This window comes from Ptiloglossa arizonensis, chromosome 3 (assembly GCF_051014685.1).
Source record: "Ptiloglossa arizonensis isolate GNS036 chromosome 3, iyPtiAriz1_principal, whole genome shotgun sequence".
Taxonomy (NCBI): domain Eukaryota; kingdom Metazoa; phylum Arthropoda; class Insecta; order Hymenoptera; family Colletidae; genus Ptiloglossa; species Ptiloglossa arizonensis.
Window position 1 is genome coordinate 28407063 of NC_135050.1, and position 26525 is coordinate 28433587.

Below are 26525 nucleotides of genomic sequence, written 5' to 3' on the forward strand. Positions count from 1 at the left end.
CCTCGGTGAGAGATCGTTTCCGTGTGACGGTCGATTCGTTACGTCAGAAAGGAGAAACAAAGTACCAGCGGTGGTCCGTTAGACCGTTTCGCGAGTTTACTTTCTTCACTTACCGAAGAATCGAGCGACGAGAGGGACAGCGATCTCGCGTAATTGTCTCTCTTCTTCCTCTTCACAATGGAACCACACACACGTGTCGTTGTCTGTACGGTTTGGCCCGCGGCGCGGCGCGGCGCGGCGCGGCGCGGCACTGGAGAACGGGAATCGCTCGACGAGATAAATCTTGGCTACCGATTTCTCGCCCGATCTGTCGCTCGTGAGAACGATACCGTATCACGGGAAGACGTAACGAGAACCGGTACTCGATCACAGAAACGCAACGTTGATTCGCCTACGAATCACCTCCGGGACACCGTTTCCCACCGACGATTTTCCCGGAATACGCGAACGAACGAGATCTTGGTTTATCGAGATCGAGATCGTGATTCCAACGGAACGATCTACCGAGTAAGCAATCGTAACGGAAGAAAATTGGGAAAAGAGCGGGAGTGTGGGTTTACCGACACCGCTGATACCCGTACGTACGTACGACCGAACGAACGAACGAACGAACGAACGAACGCGCTACCGCCGTGCCAAGTCGCGAACTGACAGCGGTTACGCCGGTGGATTGCTTTTAACCAAGCCGCCATATTGGTACCGCATCCCTTCTACTCTTTCGCGATCCTTCGGCTCTCGACGCGTGTTCCGGCCGCCTTCGTGGATAACATTCGTCGCGCGCCTCTTGCACGCCCTTCGTTCTTGCTTTTCTTTTTCTTTTTTTCCAACGAGAATTAATTTCCACCTGCTAATGTATACCGTCGTTTCGCGTCGTCACGATCAACGCCGCTACGGCCAACTACGAACCTACACGCGTCGCTCGATCGGTGCGATAATTCTCATTTACCTGGAAGACGTATCCCGAGACTGCTTTCGAGACACGAGCAACCTTAACGCGTTCTTCCGTTCGAACGGTGCAAGCTCAAGGTCTTTCCCTCCGAGATCTCACGGATTTACGGGACTCGTGGTTCTTCAACGACGAACACCGAGGAAACTGTTCCAATTGCGGAAAAACGATGTCGCGAGGAAGCGATACACGGCTCTGGGTAATATCACGAACTGAGAATACTTCGTTTACATTTTTCTTTCAAGCGATTCCAGTTTAAGGATCGAATCGACCTTCGATGTTAACCGTTACGAAGTGTCGGTCTGGGAACGATTGTATACGGAGAAGAAATATTTGAAGAAATATTGAGCGATTTATCGCATCGAATCGCGCGTCTTAGATTTCCACGGACATCGTTCCACTCGTTTCCGCGACGATTATACCTGCCCGGTTAACTAACAACGCTCGAAGTGTGTCTCGAGTGTTCGAAAGGTTTTGAAAAATGTACGCGGTAAATCTTTAAGATTTCTTCCCATTCGAGATGAAAACTCTCTGGTATTGTTCGTTTATTCCAGTCACCGGCCGTAAAATTGTTTAAACGAACAAGTATTTCTCGGTCAGATCATTAATTGTTTATCCGTCGATAACCAAGGGGTGTTTGGTGACAAGAAACGAATCCTGGAATACGAATTCCAAACAGTGATACTTTCGATCGAGGTCCAACTCGAATTTGTCGAGTTTCACAAATACCGATGTTTATTCTTCAAGGTTCTACCTGTTAAAAAGAAGTTAATTTGTGTTCGCTTGACCCGAGGAATTTAACACGAACATCGATGACTTTGAAAAGAAACATGGATCATTGACCGTCCTACGTGTATTTCACGGTTGGTCGTATCAAGGTCGCTGAAGATATTGTCATAACCGTGACACCAGTTGCTACGTAGAAGCGTAAAGTCGAAGCGTTAAATTAAAGATTCCTTCGATAGCGTAGATAAGCGTAAGAATGTTTAAAGCGTCCAATTAACAAGCTTGGGAATACGAGCAGAGTCACGGGCACCGATTACGTACAAATTTTTTCCAAAGAATTTCAACTGCGAACGAGAACACCCCAATACAGAATATTTAACGTTCAAGTTAAATATTCGAGATCAGTGTCGGTTAAACGAGTACAGAAATATCTAAGACGATACGTCGGGTGCGTTGAAAAAATATGAATACGGTTAAATTCTATCGTAGAACAAAGATGAGCAAACTTTTTAATTAAATCTAGATAAGAAGTTTCAAAGAGGCGATTATTCATCCGTTAATCGTCGTCGAATAAAACATAGAATTTGTATTATAGAATGAAATATTCCACAATGGTCTCATAAAAATTTGACCGTCCGATCGAACAACCAGTCGCGAATAAATTACTCCTGGTTGGTTTTATTTGAATAAAATTTTGCTCGTCTCCCGTACAGGGTACACGTTCTAACAGAATTTAAATACAGCGAGTCAAAACGTTAACGAAACGAAAAGTTTTTTTCAAATATAAATTTTACGAGACAAAGTGACTGTACGAGATAGCCAATTAACCGGTATTTGAGAAGTTTGAGAAATATTCTCCGAATACGAACGAGGAGAGTTGTTAATCGATTCTTGATCGAATATTCATACAAAATCGTTTCTTCTGGTATGTGAAACCAGTACAATGAGACGTTTGTTGTTATTTGTAAAAGTTATCGTCGATCCGGTTGTACCGCATACCTGTATCGTGTATACTAATATTTTAATGAAAATATTGTCCGTCTAAGGTATAGTTGCGTCAGTTGCGGTTCAAAATGCGACGAAAAAGAAGAAGAAAATGATGTTTAAACATCGGCTTATCTCACGAGGTACATACGTTTAAAAAGTCGCCCGTCACCTTGACTACTGTTTTCTATATTTAAAGTAACGACTATTTGCAATACGTTGACGTATATTTTCCGCAGAGGCGTAGAAATCTTTGCAACCTTTGTTGACTCGCGGCAAAATACTTGAACGTTGGATCGATCGCGGTACCGTCATTGGGAAGCTGTTGTCCGTATTATCCAGATTTCACTATTACGATAATAATAGCGAACGAAAGATAACTTCTTTCGTTCTGCGATACATCGAGAAACGAAATTTAGAGAATCACTTACGTTCAACGTGGTTGAAAGAGAGATCGACGCGTATTCAAGGTTCCAAGAATCTAACGACGAATGCATACAAACGATTTCTTGTCGTCGTTTAAAAAACATAAAAAGAATATTTACATCCGTAGCGGTTAATTAACAATTACAATCGAGTATCGCTAGCTGTCAGATGGGTGGTAATTACCGATGAAAAAGTCAATTAGTCACAAATTTTGTACACCTTATGACTCTATTTATCGTTACGACGATCAATCGTGTGCAATTATCACAACGACACGGAACGGTCGAGGAATGACGTCTTTGTGTGAATTTGAATCTGGAATAGTCGTTGTTCCGAATCGAACTGCATTGATTACGCTACATTGTTATCTGGGCGGTATGTGCACAACGAAACGGTACGTTATGTATTTATCGTTGCGATAAGAATCGCGAAGAAACGAAACGTGAGGGCATGTGGCAGCGAGGGCACGATCGCAAACACGACCAGCGGCTTTCAAGGAATTTCAAAAGCTTCGAAGGTGTTCGGTGTTGGTCGAGAAGTCAAATGAATTTTTTATTCGTTCAACCGCATCCACGTGACCCGAGCCGTCGGCCAACAACAGGTTCGCGCCAGAAGAAGAGCAAGAAGCCTGCCGCTGAAGACCGGCCCGATGGTAAAAAATAATTTACACTCGGTTGGTTGTTCGCCAGTGTACGTCGAACCGACAAGCAAACGTTGGCGGCAACAATTCTCCAACTCCATTAGGAATTTCGAACTTTCGCTGAAATTTTCTGCCAATGAAAAGAACACGCGTTACGTCTGTTTGAACATGTGTGATGGTCATCGTGGATTTTTGATGTTTTGTTATTTAACCTTTTGCTGGTTTTTTATGGGAATTTGCGTCACAATTTTTTCATCGAGGAATGTTTCATTTCGTCTGTATTTCGACATCTTCGAGTTTATTTATTTGAAGCTCGGTATTGAATCGAATATGTTATTAAATACTGGATTATGGAAATATGTGTTATCGGCGCGACGTACGCTGCAATTAAACCAGCGTACAATTAACAAGTGATCGACATCCTGTCCGATATCATCTGCCAGTGATTAATTATGTTCCCGATTTTGTTATTGCACGCATCAAGGACTATTCAGAGTGTATTTAAATGAACGACAATTGCAATCCCGGGAAACGTACTTCTGTGTTATTCGTTATGTTTTGTAAACACAAGGTACGGGTTATCAGTGAGCGCAACCCTCTTCGGGTCAACGAAACAATTTTATCCTAACGAAAATAAACGAATAAAATGTATGTACGGAGTCTTGGAAAGAAAATTAGCTTACGATTAGGAAAACATTCTTATCCATGTTCGATACTCTAAGATCCTGACGAAAATTTAATCGAGCTCGAACTTGGCAAATTTGAATAAAATTTTTACGTTGCTACGATGCAACGTTTGTTGGGTTATTCTTCCGGTAAAAATAATACCGAGAATGTAGCAAAATGATACATCAATTTATCGATCGAATAATACATTTCAGACACATTGATATTATTTCTACCTTGTAGAGGATGCTATAAGAATTATAAGAATCATCTAGCCGGAAGGTACAAAGTAGAACACAAAAACTGTCGATTCACTGTGACAATCGAAATCCAGAAAGCACGAATTTTTGCTTGGCGTTTATAATATTCAAATTCGTGCTCGAACGTTACCGTGCGTGTACAAAGAACAATTGTACGAATTCAATTTTTGATCCAACATTTTTATAAAGTAACACAATTTGCCGTACAGAGAGTAAAAAAACGTAACAATCGTGCGAGAATTGTCTTGGTCGATATACTCGGGATGATTTGTAACTTTATAAATTGTTATTGATCAAAACTTTCCCTTCGATTGTCCTTTCTTAACGTCCAGTCGAATTTTCGACGCGACGATATCGATGCAATGTACCAAAATGCATCTATCTGTTACGGTTATCTATTTCTCGATGCATCTGATGTATATTTATATACAACAAATGATCCTGGTATACATTTATATATGTTTATTTGGTGTAACCAATTATTTTTTGCTTACTCGTTTTGTATCGCAGTGAGGTTTCCTCGTTAAATAAATAAATAAATGGGTAAACGTAACAATGCTGATGAATCGTGCGCGGAAAGCAATATAATTCCGGTACAGAAAATAGAAAGAATGTAAATGTATAGTCGTGATGCGAGCTCGACTATTTTTTAGGATAAACAACCAATTTATTCGATAGCGTTGAAAAGTACGCGTTAATTCATTTAACGAATCGTATACAAATCGTTCAATGTATAATAAATGTATAGAATTTTACATAACCGTCTATTTTAACAACCTTACTCTTTATTTAATGGTATCGAATCTATGAATAGTTAAAGCACAGTTTCTTCGGGACGAAGTTCCAGAAACGGTAAAAATGATTATTTTCCTGCCTATATGGTATTTCTATTTGCCATTTATAAATTGTAAATTTTATACGGCTCTTACTACGGTTGAAGGAACCATAAAATTTTTTCTAATACGACGCATACGATGCAAATGTAATACTGCAAGCAGAAACGGTTATTCGAAAAATAAAACATCGCAAAGCATGAATCAGATTTAACTGTACGGAGTGGATTCGATCGTGTAAAAATCTTCTCTCGTTATTTATCATACAAATATCATTCAAGGGCAATTATTGCATATTTATTCTTCCGGTTCGTCATCCAGAAAAATTCTGTATTTTAAGATATTCGTAAGGATATTACATGACTTCATGGCTTGATAAAAATTTATGTTTCGCAATTTGCTTATTTAATTGTACGTAATACGGAGAATATGCTAATAAAAACATTGTAAGAAAATTCTGAAAATCGACAAAGTTGTATCGGTTGAAATCGTAACGGCGTGTCTACGGTATTTGGCAATAACACGAGCCTTAAAAATAATATATAAAAAATCCCATTGGAAAATTGTACTAATGACCCGCCCGGCAACATTTTTCGGGCATCAATTTTTTCGACTTCTATTCACTAATGGAGGAACAAATCGTTGCATAAAGTGGCATAATTTTGTTTAATTACGACATCTAAATTTACAAATCGGCTTCGAAAAGGTGATATTCATTTTGATAAAATTTAATAGAATTCCATTCATTTTCATATCGGATCACTCTAGAAACTGGAATCGTTTAGACAGAAAAGCTACGTTCACACTCGCGCGTTGGTGGAAATTAATTCAATGACCATGTTTGCCAAGCGATATGAAATATTTTCTTTCGCTCAAGAGAAAAAAAAAAAATCGAATCAATTAGGCAAGTGGTTTCCTTTGAATAAAGGCAAAACAAAGGTACACGTGTACGCACACCCTTAAAAATACTATTCTGCGTAGTTGGTTCGTTCGTTAATTTTTTTTCCAGGAAAAACCTGTTTCATGGGGCCCCTTTATTAGGATATTTCCAATATCTACGAAAAACCTTCGGTGCCGAGCGATTCTGACCGATCGCCAAATCCAGCGAGTACACGTTCTTTCGCAACGAGCAAAACGCTTTTGGCCGGTGACGTAATTTGATTCTCGCTTACGTAATTTTTGGTGCAAACGCGCCTTTTCGGTACTATTTGTACGAGGTGAAGATCAGTGATCCACGCAGAATTTTCTACGGATGTTTGCGTTACCATTCGTGATCGGAGATATTGACGATTTTTACGAACCGACAACCACCCATACGTATTTGGAAGACGACGGAAGTGCGAGTTACAAGGTCGGTGGAGGTTAGAGATGTTCAAGTACCTGAAATTACGGATATCCGAATGTTGAGTGTGATAGAACATCGTTTGGAACAGAACTCCAAACTGAAATTGGATTCTGATTTCGAATTGGGCTCTCGAATTTATTTTCAAGACCCACAGGTATTTGGAAGACGATTGAAGTGCAAATTACAAGGTCAGTGGACGTTAGAAATGTTCGAGTACCTGAAGTTACGGATATCCGAATGTTGAGTGTGATAGAACATCGTTTGGAACAGAACTCCAAACTGAAATTGGATTCTGATTTCGAATTGGGCTTTCGAATTTATTTTTGAGACCCACACGTATTTGGAAGACGATGAAAGTGCAAATTACAAGGTCAGTGGACGTTAGAGATGTTCAGGTACCTGAAATTACGGATATCCGAATGTTGAGTGTGATAGAACATCGTTTGGAACAGAACTCAAAACTTTCGCGTATCCGAAACTGAAATTGGGTTCTACTTCCGAATGTTTTGTGTACCCGAATTTACTTTCGGGATTTGATTTCAACTTCAGACGATGGAAAATTTCAGGTCTCGTTCCAAACTTGAAGAAAATATCCCAATCGACTCGAACTGAAAGTTTCGGTTACCCGAACATCCCTGGTGCATATATATCTTGCGTATTACGAATAAGGTAACGAAGAAATCTAGGTTTGATGTCTTTGATACATCAGCAAACCAATACGTGGATGTACCAGTGCTGACGATTGTACCCTCTCGATCGTACAGCTTTGTACAATTGTTTCCCTTTAGAGTCGACAAGACTCGAGCTTCGTTGTAAATATTTTGCATAATAGTCGTTTCTGACAACAAATCTGTCACTTACAGTTCGAAAAAGTTATCAAATCTTTACCAACCCTACACCAGGGGGACAATACAACGAAACTAGAATCCTAGTGAGCTACATGTGTCTTTGATCGAGTATTTGATAATATTTTCTAAAAAAAAGAGTAAAGTGTGATTTTTGCACTTATTTACCGCGGGAATCTTCGTCGGTGTGCTACATAAACTTTTGTATCTTTTTCGAAGCCTGTTACGATTTTTGTTTACGTGATTTCGGTTTGTGGAGATGGTCCCATTCTCCCTTTTGTTTGTTTCTCTTTTTCGATATTTATTACCAGGCTACGAGCTCCTCGTTAACAATATCTATTTCTACGCACGACGACGAGTTTAATACCGGGACTTGTGTTATTCGTGTTAGCAAAACTTGGACTTGTTGTGTCGTATTATCAGTGTCTCGTTCTTCGAACGTGTATATACGTTACGTACGTATCGCGTCGATGTTGTTACGAGAGCAATTTGGACCAGCTGCGATCGTTTATAATGAAAATTGGTGGTCGATGAAATTGATGGTTGTGGTGGTCAACGAAAGCACGAAGATCGCATTTTAAACGATTATCGGTCGCTACTGGTTACTCTTCGCTTCTCCTAGCTTCCTTAGTTCCACCTTCGACGTTGTGTCGTTATACGCACGGTATAAACTTATCTCTGTGTTTACGTTTACAAACTCACTGAACCCTCGACACGTCTGAACGCTTCGGCGATTTGCGAACGACTATATACGCAAATGAAACGAAATACTGTCACACCAGAGTACCTAGAGAAAATTGCACGTGCATAATGAGAACACGATTCGTTACAATGTTGCAAGGCCATCGAGAACGAGGAACATTCGCCAAGGCGGTTAGAAGGATCAGAGGATTCGAGTGATCGAAAAAATATGATTTTTTTTCGAGCACTTTTCAAAAGTGATATCTTTCTCGAGTAGAATGTGTTATTAGGAGTAAAATGATAATACTTTCGATTCGAGCAGCGGCTTGAAAAGTGTCTTCGTTTTGCAACGATAATTCGAATAAGAATGTTGGGATTGGCTTGAAAACAAATACTACGCATCTACAATGTGTACGATTTAGGATCGAACCTTCGTAACTTTTCTTTCAGAGTAGAAATCTGTTTTTGAATGGAAAACAATATTTCACCGTTTCGTAATCGCCATTTGATCGTTCTATTAAAATTTCTTTTCCAATAGATTCCGATTCAAAGTCACAAGTTTTTTAACTATCGGCAAAAAAATGCCACATCGTTATTTTTAAATCTCGAATCGGTGAAAGGCGAACGGAATTCGGTTAAATATGGACCTTCGATCGCGCTCAGCGTTATCTCCGACCCGAGTGGACGACTAAAAATATTTTCTTTCTTTTTAAAACACGAGTAAATATCGTTCGAAAGGAAATGTTCGTACCTGCGCTCGTTTCCTCGGAATGGATTCTCGAAGAAGACTTTGTTCTCGAAGAATTTTATACACCGGGTCTCCCTAACGTTGAGCAACCGAGATGCTCGAATAAGATTCGCAAGAATAATTATGATTAGTTCGCCTACGGGAGACCCGGGACGATAAATGTATCTATAAAACCAAGGTCTGCGAGAGTTTTAAGCGTCTCCGATTGGACCGGAATAATGAAGTTGCCCAATCGTCGGAAATATTTTACAAAAAATCACGTAGAAACTATCTCCGTTGAATACATGAATTTTTAAACAAAATTCTTCCGTACGAATTTTTCGCGCGTACCTGTTTAATAAAATTAAACGGGCAGGAAAGGAAGATGTACGGTGGCGGGTGCACGGTGTCTCTGAACCGCCAGGGTTTAGTCTCGAGGCGGAGATTTCGACAGTCTCTTGCCGGTACCTATGAGCGCGATTTGCATGAAATGAAAAAAAAAGAAAAAAAAAACAGAAACGATGCCGGTTGACTATGATAAGTTCAAGGTCACGAGGAGTCGTACAACCGACGACACTGTATCCTCGAGGCCATTAACATTCCTTCCATCTTTGAATGCTCGTCGACGGTAGGAGTCGTCCGTGTGTACGGCAACACGGACACGGGTTCTCGTGGCTTTGAACTTCCCTGACCTTTTTTTACCGACACTTTGTCCAAACCGAGAGATTCGGTAGTTACAAGAACCAAGTGATTTCATCGAGACAGCTTCTTTCTTCGAAGAAAAATTTTATAGCTTTCCTTTCCGACTAGGAAACGATCGGTGGTTTCTTCTACCGTTGACCGATTGACTTTCTCAAGGTCGAGTTGGACGCGACAATAACGTCTGGACAGGGTGTCCGGAAAATTGTTTCCGAAAACATTTACATCGCGTACGGGGAGTCGAACCAAGCGCAACAAGTTTATCGCCGCGATACGATCGACTAAAGTTCGAAGTGATAACTCACCAGCGAAACCGTTCCAAGCAGTGTTTCGTAACTTCGTACACGAATCGCCGAGCGAAAAACTAAATAACCATCGATCATTATTTCCGTGTCCTGACGCGGCGCACCGTATTCGGGGCTCGATATTAACGATTCCAGTAATTGCGTAAGTAAGAGCGACCGTTTCGAGCGCTCTTTCCGCAAGAAAGTGCAAACTGCTCGACGAATCGATAACAATTCCGCTAACAAATCATCGATCGCTACGACCACGTATTTTCGAAACGAGGATCGTACGAAACTGGTCCCGTCCACTCGATTCCCTTGACAGAGTTGTTGACCAACACGTGGACAGGCAACATTTTATTCGAGTAAAAGTTGACGGATCGAGTCAACGCGTCGCGATTTATTCGCGACGATTTCCTCGATCGAACGATTTCGTTTGTTAACGTTTGTTAACGTTTGAAAACACGGTTACATCGTGGGAGTACTAACGTATCGTGTTTGGGAAGAAATTACAATATTGATGAAAATTGTCTCTCAACGAACGCGTTAACGCACCACAGAAGCGCGAACCTAATTTTTTCTGGTCATTCTGTACAATTTCTCGAAACGAATGAAGTGATTATACAAAAGCAACCTTTAGACTACTCGTCGAAACGACACGCGCGAATCGTCTTGTATTTGCGTTCGTCTTTCCTAGATTTCATCGAAATTGGAGAATTTTTTCTCGGTCTAACGTTCACCGTGTTCTCCACTCGTTTTTGAAACACACTTTTCGTTCAAACGCGAACACTTTCGGTGTTACGTACCGATCGAGCACAACTCGATGTTTCGTACATCGATAATGGATTATGCAGCCTCGTGAATAAAGTAACAGGCATTTTTAGTCGCACTTTACCGTCCTTATATATGTATAATCGTTCACGAGGACGGTAGGTTGTTTCGATCAACTTTCGAACGCTTCGGCATCCATCGTACGATACTACCAGTTCGTTTATTCTCAAGTAGGTAAATAATTTTCTTGTACAAAGTATCGGACGAAACGATCGCGTTGTTCGGAGAAACGAGAAAAGAAAAATTATGCGAGATACCCCAGAAATTACCAGGTACCAGAAATTATTCGACGATTATAAAGTTCGCAAACCGTGGTTCCAATTCAAAGTAAATTTCGCCGATAAATTTCAATAATTTCTATTCATCGTTGAATTATACATCTCGTTCGTGTTAACCAAAGGTTACCGATTACGAATATACGATTTTAACGAAGACTCGTGTAACCGTTTGCGAACGAACGCTTCGAAAATTAAAATGCACGATCGGTGGGTAATCGTCGAGAAGAAAAATCAAAAACGGTAAACAAATACGTCGAAAGGTACACGCTTGCAGAGGGTTGAACACCTCTCGGGGTGGTGAGTCTCGCGGTTCGAAAATCATTGATTCGTCGACAGACGAAATCGTCCTGGCGAGTCATTCGTCGATTGTTTCTTCCCTCCAGGAATCCAGGTACGCGAACTCGACTACCTGTAGCCATTTTTCATCGTCAAGTCGTGTCCAGTATGAAAACCATTAAATACTCCGATAAAACCGACACAAAATCCAAATACCAGGATTATCGATAACCAAAACCATGTATATAGACAACTGTTCTCTGAACAAAGATCATTCGTTGCGCCAAGCTACACGAGTCTGAATCACTGTCCGTCAGCCATAGTATACTCTTAAAGATGATCACGTCGAAGTATTCTCCACGGAGACGTCAGATAGACGGTAAGTTTCGCTAATTACCTCGTATTTCCACGGAGCAAGGAACAAGTTGAGCCACCATTATCGTTTTTAATAGTTCTCGACGCAAACTTGTAAGTATGAAGTGCGTGAGTGGAAACGATCTCAACCCTTTGCACCTGAAGCTTTTCTGCTACGAATTGTGTAATTAATTCCAAAACGGAGCAATATCGTTTCAACGTTTCGTATATATGTATCGATCTCTGTACGAGCCTCCAAAAAATTGTTGCACTCGTGCGATGTGTTGGTGTATATTTATGTATATTATGTATATTATTATATATAATAGTTCTCGACGCGAAGTTGAAGCGCGCGAGTATAAACGACCTCAACCCTTTGCGCTCGAAGTTTTTCTGCTACCAGAAAGAAACCAGCACCTCGACGAAATCTTACGAATCGTATAATTAATTCCAAAATGGAGCAATTTCGTTTCAAAGTTTCGTATACATACGTCGATCTCTGTACGAGCTTCCAAAAAATTGTTGCACCCGTGCGGTGTGTTGGTGTATATTCATGTATATTATGTATTGTATACGTTACAGTGTTATTAGTATTGGACACGGTATCGGCAATTAGTTTCTTCTTTCACTAAAGATAGATCGACTATGTGTAAAACAAAGCTAATCGTCTCGATGCCCTCGACACGCGTCTTTAGAGTCTTCGTCGCTTACGTCTTTTGCAAGTCTCTTCGTTCTGTTCAACTCTTCTGTCTTATTACGTTTTTTTACCCATACATACCGTTACACACCGTTTTCAAAACGCTCATCTCGCACCCTATACAGCCACGCGCATTTATTCTCTTCCATTCTAATCCTCAGTCCCTCTCACGTTAGACATTCGGTCACGTTCGTCCATCCTGATCGTTCGTCTTTTCCAAACGCTCTTCAATTTCTCCGAACCACATGTATTTCCTTTCGTACTCGTGTATTCTTACGCTCGGTCGTCTTGCAGGACCACCTGTAAAGGGCCACTTATGCTTTCCAAGATACCTAACAAGCAAATCGCTGCCAAGTGTTTACCTTAAGGCAGTTCTGTTCGCACGCGATATCTCTTCTAAGCCTGCGCTTGGAGTCCACGCTTGGAGGCGTTTCTAATTCGATTCCTACTCATATGTTTACATCTTAGAAGATAAGTAAGTCATTGAATTGTTAATTTCAATTCCAAACTTACATAGTTCTCCAAATTGCAGTAAGTACACCGAATTGAGTGACGATCTTCGATCGCCTCTCGAGTGGAAAGGTTTAGTTTCCGTTCGATGGAATAAATCGCGACACGTCCGACTCGATCCGTCAACTTTTACTCGAATAAAATATTCTCTGTCCACGTGTTGGTCAACAGCTCCGTATCGTATACCCGTGACACCGGGACACCGTGTGTACAACAACGGTGAACACGTTTTCGCGGAGCAACTGCCCTCTCGAAGAAAAATTCAAGAGGAGTTGTCGCGCGTTTTCCACACGGCGTACGACCCAATTCGTCGATCTTACGTAAGCCGACAAAACACTGAGTCATTCGTGCTCAGCTGATCGCAATACAGGCGAGTATCGCGTACGAGGCGCACGAGGCCGCGATCGAGCACTTTTAAACGGTCTACCCTTCGAATTCCCAGGTATACGAATTGGTAGATACTCGAGGATTCGGTGAGAAAAATTTTAATAAGAATTCGGTTATCGACATCGAGACGGTAATCGGGTTCCTTTAACTCTTTGAGGTCGTATGAAATTTGGACACGGGTCTCGTACCGTTCGGAATTAATTTCCCTTGAAAAATCAGCGATAGATAAAATGTAAGATTACGAAGGACGCGCAAGATTTATTCATTCTTGAACTTTAAGTATACGTTCGTACAACAGTGTGTTTTAATGTTATGTTTTTATGGGAAAATTATATTTTATAATTCTCCAGCGTGTGGTATCCTTCGAAACAGTCTCCAACGCGTAGTTCTGGTCTTCGACTACGTGTGTCGCAAAAATAATTAATTTGGTGTCTTCCGCTCTTAATCTTTCCGTTCGAACGTACAGAACAATCTTTTTTACATCTTCATAGTCCGCAATATATGTAGTTTTTTATTAAGGAAAATTATTAAACATTTCCTCTTTACTGGATTCCGGTGTCTCTAATAGGAGCACCGTATTGTTTCGCGAACAGATTCATTGAACGTTCAGTTTCGTTCGGAGAAAGTGTAAACACATAGTTGAATAAAGTACAAGATCAGTACGGTTCCTTGCTTTGCTGTCTTTTTAAACATACAACCGCAGTGTTAAAAACCAAAGATACTCTTTTATTTTCCCACGCGACGAGGACAAACGAGAGACGGAGAGACGCGCGAAAGATTTCAGCGAGACGAGTGTGATTTTTCGGATGCAAAAACTGCATCGTAAAACATTGTGTAAGAAAAGATAATAAAAACCGCCTCGCTCGGGAAAAAAACCCGGGTCGAGAACCACCAGTTCGTTGTCTAAGAATAATAAATTATTCTCTTCTCTCGTGCTTGTTACGGGACCACCGTGAATAAAGCTTCGACACCGCGTGGGAAAAACTAACATATTTTCCACCAGTAGCTAGATTGCATCAACAACAAAGTATCCCCGCGATGAAGCAATTGCAGGGAGCAACGATCTTGTATTGATTGTCGCGAATCTTGATCTTCTTGTACGATCGTCACGTGATCTTCTTGTACGATCGTCACGTGATTTCGCACGACTCGCGAAACATCCCCTGTACGACGATCGCTTCGAAAGGGTAACGGATCTGTCGTCCGTGTCTCGATATTATTCGTCGATCGACCGATAACGCTCGCGGCGGGCAAAGAATGCGGCCTTGGCCTAGTTTGTTCGGCGAGTTCGGGCCACGACGCCGAACACGATCCGGCTGTCAGAAAAATCGAGCGCGAGAGCCTCGTCGGTAGTTGGTTCGTTGCACAATACTAGAAACGTGCGGCCACGAGCCTTCTTTCCCGCCAGCCGGTGCTTTAATGGAGCACACTCCGCTTACCGTTTCTGAATCGCGATTAACGCGATTCGGTATGCTCGACATTGTGCCCCGTTTTTGTTTTTCGACCAGCTGATGCCCCCGCGCACCGAGCTCCCCTTATCCTCCCCGACCTACATTATTTTTCGCAACCCGACCCACCTTTTCGGGAAACGGCGTTCTCGTAAAGCCGCGTTTCCACGTGCGCAACGAAGCACACTTTGCGCAGCTGTTCCGCTTGTTTTCGAACCGCGAAAGAATTTTTTTTCTTTTTTTCGAGGACGAACGCGTCCCGTGACTCGGTTCGTCCGCGAGGACTCTCCCGATTTCCGTTAATTGGCCACGATAATGGCAGAACGGACTCCAGCCTCGACACGGAGCAACATATTTTTTAATACGGGTATTTATAGCCCTCGAAATCGCGTTTTTACGAACATCTTTCGTTTATCGATTCACTGACCGCCAGAAATAGTGGAATTTTTATTTCGTGGATATTCGAGCATCGTTTGGCACCGTGTCTAGATATTTTGGCACTCGTGGCGATCAGCGGTGTGGAGCACTCTCGCGTTCATTCGCTTCGCGACCGACACGCATGAATGAATGTTTTCGCATTGTCACGGTAAACAAATTTTAGTCTCGAATTTTTTTTGGAGCAACCAAAGTGGACAGACATAATTCGTTTCGAGTAAACTGTATTTCGTGCATTGTACAGGTGTGTATAAATGTTTGTACACTCTAAAAGAAACGAAATGACTTTTCGAACCCGATATTTTCGATCCGGGAAAACTTCGCGGTTTGGAATTCAAATTTGAATTTAAATATTACGTTCTTGTAGAGTATAAACGTACGTATACGAAGTATATAAAAATATTCAATTCCAGATGAATTTTACGACTCGAAGAATTTTCTCGAGGCGTCGATTTCCGGTAACAAAGAAGCCTCGAGTGCAAAGGGTAAAATGTTCGTCCAATGGACACGCGTCTTCGTTCTCGAGTTGTTTACGGTAATGAAACCGTCCACGGAAGTTTTCCACGGGACTCGGAGCGAACGATCAATTTCCGTGACCGACGAACACCATCGAAATCGGGGTTGGACGAATCGATGAGAAACGTAGGTACGCGGTACGTTGAGACATCGAGGAAGTCGAGAAACCGTGTGCGTCGAGTTCGGAAATCGGCAAAATCGATTGCGTTGCGTCACGATTAACGCTAGAAAACACACTCGTCGCGCGCAACCACTTCTCCAGCTGAAATTCGTACCGCAATCGCCACACTCGTGGGATTTGGTGTGCGATTTTCACTTCTTTGCTAAGAAACGAAGCGAGTCACCGTACCACGAGAAGGACCTTAAGGGTATTCGTTTCACCGTGAACGATCTCGCGAAAGAGACACTGAAATCGAGAGACACCGGAATACTTCGGTAGCGAAACGAAAGAAACTGTATCTTCGAAGAGGGATCAGTTGAAAGGTAAACGCATCGTTTCGAAGCCAATGAATCGTACTTTCGTGCCTGTTTCGATTTTCTCGTGTATTTCTCCTCGTTCTCGAGATACACGCGAGTTACACGCGAGTCTGCGTTACCTTTCGGTAAGGTGGACGTACAGGTGCAGCGACTTCTTCGATACCGATCGAAGAGAAGCGTCCTAGGGAGTAAATCCGTGTCGAACGATTCAGGAGGCAATTTCGCGGGAATAAAGTAATTGTTCGGTTACGCGGTTCCATCGAGAGAACCTCGTCGTCGTAGCTCGTAAAATAATAGTTTGGTCGGTGCACGGGGTGTCTTCTCTCGTCGTCGTCGTTGTCGTCGTTGGTTATGTCCAAACGGTTCGCGCACAAAGAGAGAAAGAGAGAGAGAAAAAGAGAGAGAGAGAGAGGAGGAATTTCTGATCGATGCAGGCTACCGAAGAGAAAGTTTCGACGAGAATTACGCGCCGTCGAAATTATTGTTCGTCCGTGCAAATACGTCGCTAGCACCTAACAATTCGACCGCAATCATTGACAGAGTACTCGATCGTTTCGATGCGAAACGCACTTGGACGATCGTACCCAATTAACAGGGACCTACGGTTCGCGATACGTTCGCGTAGTTTGAAACGAAAAAAATTACCAATCGAGTGTTCAATTTTTTTTCCATCGAAGGAAATCGAAAAGTCTACTCGACTCTTTGATACGAAACTTGAAACTTAAGAGGTGATCCTCGATCGCCACTCAATTCGGTGTACTTTCTCCAATTCGGAAACCATCTAGGTTTGGAATTGAAATTAAAATTCAATTACTAATTTCTCGTAAGGTATAAACATACGTATATGAAACATTGAAACGAAAATGCTCCGTTCGAAATTAATTACACGATTCGAAGGATCTCTTCGAGGTGCCAGTTTCTGGTATCAGAAAAGCTTCCAGTGCAAAGGGTCGACTTCCTTCGAGATTTACCCGAATATTTCTCAAGACTCTTGAAAACAACGAATACGCACGGATGAAGAGAGACACGTGAATGGTAATCGTCGTTACGAAAAATCAACGGAATACTTCGTTAGTAAAATGAAAGAAGACGTAGTCGCACGAAAGACACGACTGCGTGCGATCGTTCCGCGAAAATCCGAGTTCCGTTGCACACGATATCTCGCAATCGCGAAGATGCATCCATCCATCGGGACAAAGGAGTTTTTTATACGCTCGGGGAACGAGGTATGTATCTTTTTCGTGTCGTATCGAGCCGGGCGCATTCATTGAGACGCGGCGCAATGCGATCACGTCCGCGAGCAGAAAACCGAGAGACGTACGCAAGGATTCTGAATGCGTTAACGCGGTATAATACGGTCCATTGACCCGCGGATGGGTCAGGGCAGTTTTGACTCGACGAGTATCGCTCGTACGATCGAACGGGAAGCTTTTCTGGTACTGTGCTACGCGGATACGTCGCCAGAGATAGTAATCACCAACGTTCGGGAAAAGAAGTTGAATATTTATCGCTACGCGAATCGATAAGATCTATTTACGCATTCGTGACTGACTCACGCTTGTTAGCGGGAACTTGGAACGCGTTGAACGAAACCTATCGCTATCTATCCATACAAATTGCATCGTAGATGAACACACTCGGTACGGTTGAACAAAATGACACCCGATAGAGGTTTCAAATAAACGTGAAAAGTCTGGAACTCGCGTTCGTTTCCTCGAAATGAAATTCCAAAGACGTTATCTTCGTTCAAGGTTCCTTCGTGCGATGAGATCGTAGAAGAGCCGCTAATCGATACTGTCGATTACTATCGCGATCTACCGAACTTCCAGAAGCGAAGGCAAACCGTGAACCGAAAGCTTTCGAGGACACGGGGTTACGAGCTTTGCGAATCGAACGTGGGGAAAGAAACATGCGAGAAACGACTCGATACAGGAAAAAAAACGCCATCGATGCGAGAAACGACTCGATACAATTCTAATTAACGACGAATCGTTCGAGTTTTACTTTCGAATCCAATTTCACGAAACGAAGGACCCTCCGAGACGAATTCGTACGCGACGTGCAGCGCGCAAATGGATAAAGGAAAAAATGGCGGGAAAATATGTAATTTGTCTCGGATGTTGGTTTTCGGTTCCAGAGTTCCGCGAAATGTTTCCAAGGCCCCGCTATGGAGAAACATCCGCGGCTACGAGATCGGCATACTTAGAAGATCGTGGAAACACGCGCGCTTCGTACTCGGTACCCGTGTACGTATGCGCGTCAACGTATGATTCACGAACGAGTGTTTCGTATAGTCGCGGTTCAAATTGAATTTTACCGAGGCGGGGAATTCGGTTGTTCGTATTGGAAATTACACGGCTCGATGCAACTCGTTACCAGCCGTACACGTAACGCTTTCCCGCGTGTTTTTTCCATTCGGCTCCATTACGTTTCCAACGATACGATGTTATCCTTTAGGCGCGAGATCCAGGTAACGAGAAAACTCTTGCGTAAAGTTACGCGTCGATCTAAGTACAAAGCCAATTATTCGCGAACAGAGAGTCCCGATTTTATCGGATCTCGTCTGGTTCGTCCGCGTCGCGAGAACCGGAATCGTTTTTATCTAGATAAAAGTTTCGCGTAACGAGACAGAAAAGAACTTTGTAGCCGTTATTCGTTGAATAATAATTCAAATTCGAATTACACGATGGAATATTTTCGATGGTAATGTAGGGACGAATTTTGCGCGAACGAATCGCGCGAAATTTCGATCGAGTGAGCGACTGTTTCGGTAAATCGATAGCTCGTTGAAGCCCTGTGCGAATGACACAAGATGAGTTGTAATGTAACCAGCGACCGATACGGACTTGAGTCGACCGGTATCGAGAAAATGTTAAAAAAGAGTTTTCGAGACTTTTCCTTTTGTACGCGTCGTGACATTGCGCAGACCCTATATTTCCATCTGTAATCCACAGGGAATATATTATTATAACAGAGGAATAGGCATATTTTCCTATATATATATATATTACTCTACAGTAATTATCCGTATGTTGGTTTTAAGTTTTGTCCATTTTCAGTAGTTCCGAGCTCGTTCGATCGCGAGACTACGCCATTGTCGCGACACAAGATTGGGCAATTCCTATAGGAAACCCATGGATCTCGTACTTTGTGCTACTTTCGGTTTCGTAAATGTCGAAACCTTTTCTATTGTCACGAAATTGGTCAACACCGGTCTGGTCTTTATCGACTTTCCCTTTTTCGATTTTCCTAACGATTTACGACACGCGCGCCGTAGAAAGTCGCCAACTTTTCAAGTTCTCGCAACGGTCACGACGATTTCGAGAAATCGCGTTTCCAAATTTCTTTCGGGTGCAATCCAGGGGAAAGTACTCAAACTTCTACAGACACTACTCGATTCGATGATACCTCGTCATTTTCTGATTTTACCTCATAAAATCGTCCCTTCATCGTTTCGATACGAAATGCACTTAGACGAATACTATCTATTGGATTGTTCGAAAAGTCATTTCGTTTTTTTTGGTGAATATGAAACACAAATTTTCTAGAGCGTAGAAACATTTTATCAAATTATACATTCTTCATTTTGAAAAACGAAATCACTTTCCAAACAACCAAATAATTAACAAGGACGTACTAATCGCAATGCATTCGAACGAGAAAAATTACGATTCGAGTATTCAATTTTTTTTTTCATTAAAGTAAATTGAAAAATCTACTCGACTATTTTATACGATACTTAATTCCCTTCGAGATTTACCGAGAATATTTTTCACACCTTACGAAATTGCACCTCGTCCGAAGTAACAATGGTAATATTGAAAATCATGAAATTCCTCGAATCCTCGACTGATGCAACCTTCGTATGTTCGTGCACCGCACCTTGCGCGTTACTCATGCTATATTCTTTGCGACAATATACACAAAAGTCATCCGCATTGTTACTTTTTTTTACCGGGATCGTTTAGACCAGTTTTTCGTTCGCCACGGTTTTGTCGTTCCAGCTACGAAGTAGGTGTATTTCTTCTATTTGTTTTTTCAAGTAGCGAGCAACTTACACATCGGTGTGATCGTGTTTCAGGAATTTTTAAAAAATTCGATCCTCGCCGATCGTTTATCGAATTATTATTTTGGATTAGTTTCGTTCGACCATCGAACGATTGGATAATAATCATTTAGTAAATCGATCAATTATTTATATTAAGTAAATCATGTTACTTAACCGTAACATTAAATAATTATCGAGTTTCTCGGAAAGTGATTTCGTTTTCCAAAATGGAGAATGTATAATTCGATAAAATGTTTATACGCTCTAGAAAAATCGAGTTTCATTTTCACCAAGAAAAACGAAATGGTTTTCCGAACGATCTGATAGTTACTCTGTATAAGGTAGACGCATCAACTTCGATGTCGATGTTCTTCGAGTTGCGGCGCATTAACCGTAATTTCGTTGAAAGTTAGCAGCAGTTATTGATACTCAAATGTCCTCGTTAAACATTGTGAGAGACTTATCCTGAATTACCAAGTATTACGTCCGTATCGTTAGATTTACCATTGAAACAAGCTCGCTAATTTCGTGCTCTCGGTGTTAATAAATTTACAAAACAATTCACAGGATTTTAATGTTCGAATGTAAGCGTAAGAAATTACGATCGTATAATCAAGTACGGAAGGATTTCACGATCAGTGTCGTTTCGGGACAGTGACCTCGTCTCTTTTTGCGTCGTTGTTTGTATTTAACATTCACAAATATCTATCGTCAATGTTTCACAAATTTCACTCGATACTCGAATTCAAGGACGCAGTTCGTTAAAAGAAACGACGAGTCTTTTAACCTGTTATACACGCTTCTTTCGGCCAATGTACCACGTCGGGGAATAACGTCGTTGAGAAGAGAGCAAAAACGATAATAATTTTAAAACGGCACGCTTCGAACGAGCGTTTACTCGAATCGGATACTTGCTTGAAGAGAACGGTAGCACGTCAATCTGTACCAAAAGCTCTCGTATACAAAAGGACGATAGATGCTGTGCCGTCGATTAACTCGTTTTTGAAAAGGGAAAAGTTACAGCGGTACGCGTTCCGGTGGTAAAGTACGACAACCAACGTCAAAATTACGCGAACGTTCGTACACAACTTGAATCTCGATAATATTCGAAAATCTCTAACCTCTACATGTGCGCGCGCGTCGCTGCACGCGCCCAACCGTTTCAGCGAGATAGATTGTACACCGGGTGGCCTATAAGGAATTCGCTAGCGGCGAGGTGCTGCCGCGCAGCAACGTTCCGAGAAAAGACGCGAGCACGACTATGTAGTCGTTCATGGTTCCTCGAACGCCGGTATAATTCTGCGATCAGCTGATCGAAAGAACACTACTTACTCTATACGCGGTGTAATTGAAACGAAAGCTGTGCCTTCTTCACTTGTTGCGCCACTCTGACGTATCTTGTCCCTCCTACGCGTCCTTCCGCTTCCTTCCTTTCTGCCAGGAAGATACACTTCTTCGCTGAACGAATCGTGAATCACGCCGGCCGGACTTTCGATAGATCTCGGTTAAAAATATATACAGGGCGGGGCTCGACGGGGACGCTCGAGTTTGCTCGATGAATCTTCTATCCGTTTCGATGCGTTAACGTGCTACCTTCGTCTTTCGTTTGCGTTCATACGATACCGTCGTCGTTGATATGCCGCGTAAACCTTGTATTCTATCTTCCCAGCGCTACCGTCGCGTTCTATCCTCCCCGAGTAGTCGCGTTACCCGTGGTGCACTGTGTGTTTCGTCTTGTTTCGTCTGAGAACCACGGACAGGCTCGGCGCTACGATCTTAAAGATCCACGGTTATACATTTTTGTCCAATTGCGAGAAACCACGGACGAAACGTATTATTGCGCGGTACGGTTACACCGACGCAAGTTCGATCCGTTTCTCGTTGATTACGTTGATGAGCGTCGTTGACGTTGACAATTCTTGGCATTTGTACAGCAGGTTCGTATCGTACGAGATTTGAAATTTGTCGATATCGGTGTGACGTAATCGCCATTTTACGGTCAATGACACGAGGAGCTACTTATACGGTCCGTGTTAGGATAACCTTACAAAATTCATTCACGAATAGTCGATCGCAGCGAATCGCGTTGTCACTTCCTCGAAACATTATGGATTTTGGAGGTTGTCTCGATAGAAGACGATTCTTGGAAATGTGAATAAAAGTCTGTTTTTTATGGAATATTCTCGCGCGAGACTTCGTTTCCGGAACGATTGATTTTTAAATGAACGATGTACTCGCGTGGCTATTCAACGACACAGTTTCTCCAAGTTGTTGATACGCACCTGCCTTTTACCGGCAATCTGCGGTTCTTTGCGTAGCTTGCCGCGTGGCTTTTGCGGCGTTGTGTACATAACGTACGTCTATCGGTGAAGCGTATTCGTACAGCATATTAATATGTAATTATAGGAAAGAGTTACGAACTCCGAAGGAGTATACGAACATTGAACGACGTTCTGTTAGAATTTCGATCCTGTGGTCGCTTCGCGCACACGTTCACTGACTTTTCTCTAAGGATTATCGTGCTTCGTTTAACGGTGTACTTTACAGCTGTTACATTTTCTTAAATAGAAGAATTCCCCGGATAAGAGCCAAGTTTTTATCGTACGCCCGAGATAATAGTTGTGTGCACGTACATAAACTCTACAAATAGAACACTGACGACGAAATGTAAACGAACGACTGTGAAATGTTGCTAGTATGTACTTGCAATTAGTACGAAAGATCACGCGTACCGTATCGAATCATCTCGGATACACTGTTGTGACGCGCAATGTTCGTTACGTACGGTAATTTGATTGACTATGGTAGTTAGTAGGTATACTCACGTGTCTCGTAGAATTTCAATGTATCGGTTATCGTCGATGTCGCGTCATCAGCCATGAAATTTGAATTTCGACGAAGAACATCATCACCGAACTCCCATTTTTTCACCACTAACAACGCTGCACCAACAACATACAGTCGATAACGAACGCGATCGACACTCTCCGAACGGTAAAAAGAACTGATGCCATGAGTTATGGTTACTGTGAAAAATCGCGTCATGCGCGGACGCGACTAAATCGAAACGATTTTTTCGCTGCCACGTTGTATGTGACTGCAACGACACGCTTGGTAATTCGTATAAACTAACACGACGTGTAGATTGATAATACATTTTTTTTTTTTCGAGTATTATCGATCTATCGCTTAATTCGTTCAAAATGGTAGAAAGGTGTTGTAATTTTGTCCAAATTTTACGCGTGCGCAACGCAAAGAAACGTTTTCGAACATTTCGATAAATATTACGATATTTGTACCGACGAAACTCGTTTATCAACGACGGGGTATACGTTCTTTCAATTAAATTCGAAGATAAGAATGTAAGCGAGACGCTGTATTGACCACGTGCACCGAACATCGAAATCGATACTGATTTCGACGAGAGTTTCGAGATGTGGGTTCGTGAACCTAACACGGCACACGTGTCGACAAGAAGGTGTTACCACGACGTATGTCACATTTATCCGTTTCACTAATGTGAAACGTGTTTGTTTATGCGCCGTGAAGTATGCAAGAACATAAAATTAATATAACCTACCGTATCGTAATGCAATAATCGGAAACGTCTACGTTCGAATATCGTTTCACGCGTTGATTTTTACCAGCTAGATATATTGACTTTATTATAGTCGAATGTCATTGCCGTCCAGCGATATCTTAACGATTGATTGTAATTTTATACTTGTATGTGTACACGATTTAATTCAATTCACGGGAAATTTTCTTGCAAACTGCGATGCACGCGTATCGATAATGTAATCGTTTCGTTTAATTACACGCGCGGTATCTATGCATCCCGATATACAGGACGTCCTTAAATCAAACGCCGCGTGAACTAGTTACAGATACAAGGGAACGCAAGAAGTTTTACTTTCGTTACTTTTTATGTAGAATTTTTTTTTTTTTGTATTTATTACTCGCATACAAAAATTTGCATTGGCGAAATACGACGTTCGCGTGTTCAAAAATCTTTCGAAGGTCATGTTTTAGTTTTCTGAATTCGTCTCGATGTCAACCGAAATACCGTAAACGGAAAAATATTTTCCCTTTTGAGAAAACATCTTTGACCTTCGACTTCGAAAAATATGACCTTGAAACGAGAGAAAAAATAAAAAAAAAGAAAAAAAAACCCAGTGATTCGCCATTCGTGTTTGTCCTTTCCAAACAAGCGGTTCTTCGGCAACTTTGTTGTATGTACCGTCAAAATTAAAGGAGATGCTCCGAAGGACGATAGCGATCGATGTCCCCCCACTCCGTGTAACGCACGATTTGCGAGACGCAAAGCGACCTTAAGATAACCATCGGAGACGGAGAAAAAATTGTTTTCCATTTGACACTATCCGACTCTACACGCCCTATCCGATTCAGCAACTATTTATTTCGCACGAAACTTATTTAGGTGGTGGTCACCGAACATTACAAGTGGCTACGTGATAAAATATGGGTCGAATCGTTAACGAGATCCAGGTGTCAATGGGTCGTGGAAATTCGCAGGCCAAGGGTCGTCACTGTAACAACGGATGACAGTGAGAATGCAAATGTTTCGTTGATCTCTGATTACGAAAAATATGTCGATTATGCGTATGCTCGATCCGATCGCGGACGAATTCCACAATTGTGTCTGTAATTCCTCGTAATTGCTGTGTCGGTTGTTTCTTGAGGAGGTTAGTCTTACATCGAATAAAAAGGACACCGATTTCCCTGTGTTCATGGCTGAAGGCAACTCGCTCCTTTTAAATTCACTTTATTCTCGTGTAATTCTCCCCAATTATGTACAAAAATATAATGAGAATCAATAATCATTACAGAGTTCGTAACATTAGGTAGGTACATGACGATGTGTGCTCTTGTTTCCTCGGCCTCGCGCGAACCTCGGCTCGACACCTTTCACCGTGGCTAAAACAGTTTCTGAAAGTGAAAGACGATCGATCGTCGACTTGGCGTATTATCTGTACGCGTGCAGCCTCTTCCCGTTTCCATCTACAAAAAGGTGTATCGTCTGATAAATACTACGGTACTATCGTGTGAACTCGGTGTTTCGTTTCTGTGTGTTGCGTGCGGCAAAGAAAACTCGGTCGATTCGAGAAGGGGACGACGACGACGACGACGACGACGATGACGATGATGACGACGACGACAACGACGACGACGACGACGACGACGACGACGACGACGACAACGACTTGGGATTCTTTCGCATTTGTATTCGGTCGATTGTGGAACGCTGCGAAGTAAAGAAGGATAGAAAAACAAAATAAGTGACGCTTACGGCTCAACGAATCAACGTTGCGTCGGAGAGTTGATCTTACCCCTTCTTTGAAACGTGACCATTGCAAAATCAGTGGTGTGCTCCAGATTCGGTACAGGGAAACGTTGCGGTTGATACTGTTCGAGACTTTTTTTTACTGGAAGTTGCCAACATTTCGAAAACAATTTCGGGAAATGATCGCTAGGGTTCGGGGAAACTCGGTTACTACGTATGTACAGCCATTATAACGAACATGGTCGACCTCGACCGCGTAGAAAATTTAATATATCGCGAAAAACGAAGATATAAATAACAGAGCGAATCTCCCTTCTTCCGCTTGGAAAAATTCGATGGAAGAAAGAATCCGTTTAATCGAATCGCCGGACCGACGTTCGAGTAATGGCCAACTGGACCGTCCGAACGAAAATCAGTTCTCCTTGAACACGCGCGGGTGTGAAAATTCGAAAGAACACGGAATCGAACGTCTTCGGGACGAGTCTGAAAATTCTTCTAAAAGTTCTAGGTAAAAAAAGAATCAGTCGATCCGGAGCATCGAACGAGAACTCGAAGCTCCTTAAGCTTAATGTTCATAGACGGTTGTTGTCCCATGGTACACGACGGTATGGAAGTACGAGTGACGGTGCAAATATCGAAATCAATTTCAAAAAGGGCACAGCGTCGCGATCCGGCTCGCCTCGAACAGTACGAATTGCAAGGAATCCCTGGTAACGCGTCGGAGAAATTTCTTCGAAAAATCGTGTCGCTAGATCTACCAATAGTCATCGAAATTTCATTAGAAAAGTGCACGACTGACTCGGCGGAAAAGTGGCACTCGCGCGTGCACGTTTTAGAAAAATACGAAAGTTGTACATCGAGAAGCAGCCTTTTTATACCGCGTTTAATCGAAAGGAACACG

At 42.2% G+C, this 26525-nt stretch overlaps 1 protein-coding gene across 5 annotated transcripts in view; it reads right to left on the reverse strand.

Annotated features, from left to right (window-relative positions):
* LOC143144674 (very long chain fatty acid elongase AAEL008004) overlaps window positions 1-23343 on the reverse strand; it is a 67898-nt gene extending 44555 nt beyond the window's left edge. For 3 of the 5 annotated variants that reach the window (XM_076307317.1, XM_076307320.1, XM_076307321.1), the window contains exon 1: window positions 114-627. The gene's annotated coding sequence lies outside the window, so the exon portion shown is untranslated. Of the gene's footprint in view, window positions 1-113; window positions 628-21651; window positions 22034-23144 lie in introns of those variants that run through there. The other 2 variants (XM_076307318.1, XM_076307319.1) reach the window with 2 other exon arrangements.
* Window positions 23344-26525: the final 3182 nt, after the last annotated feature.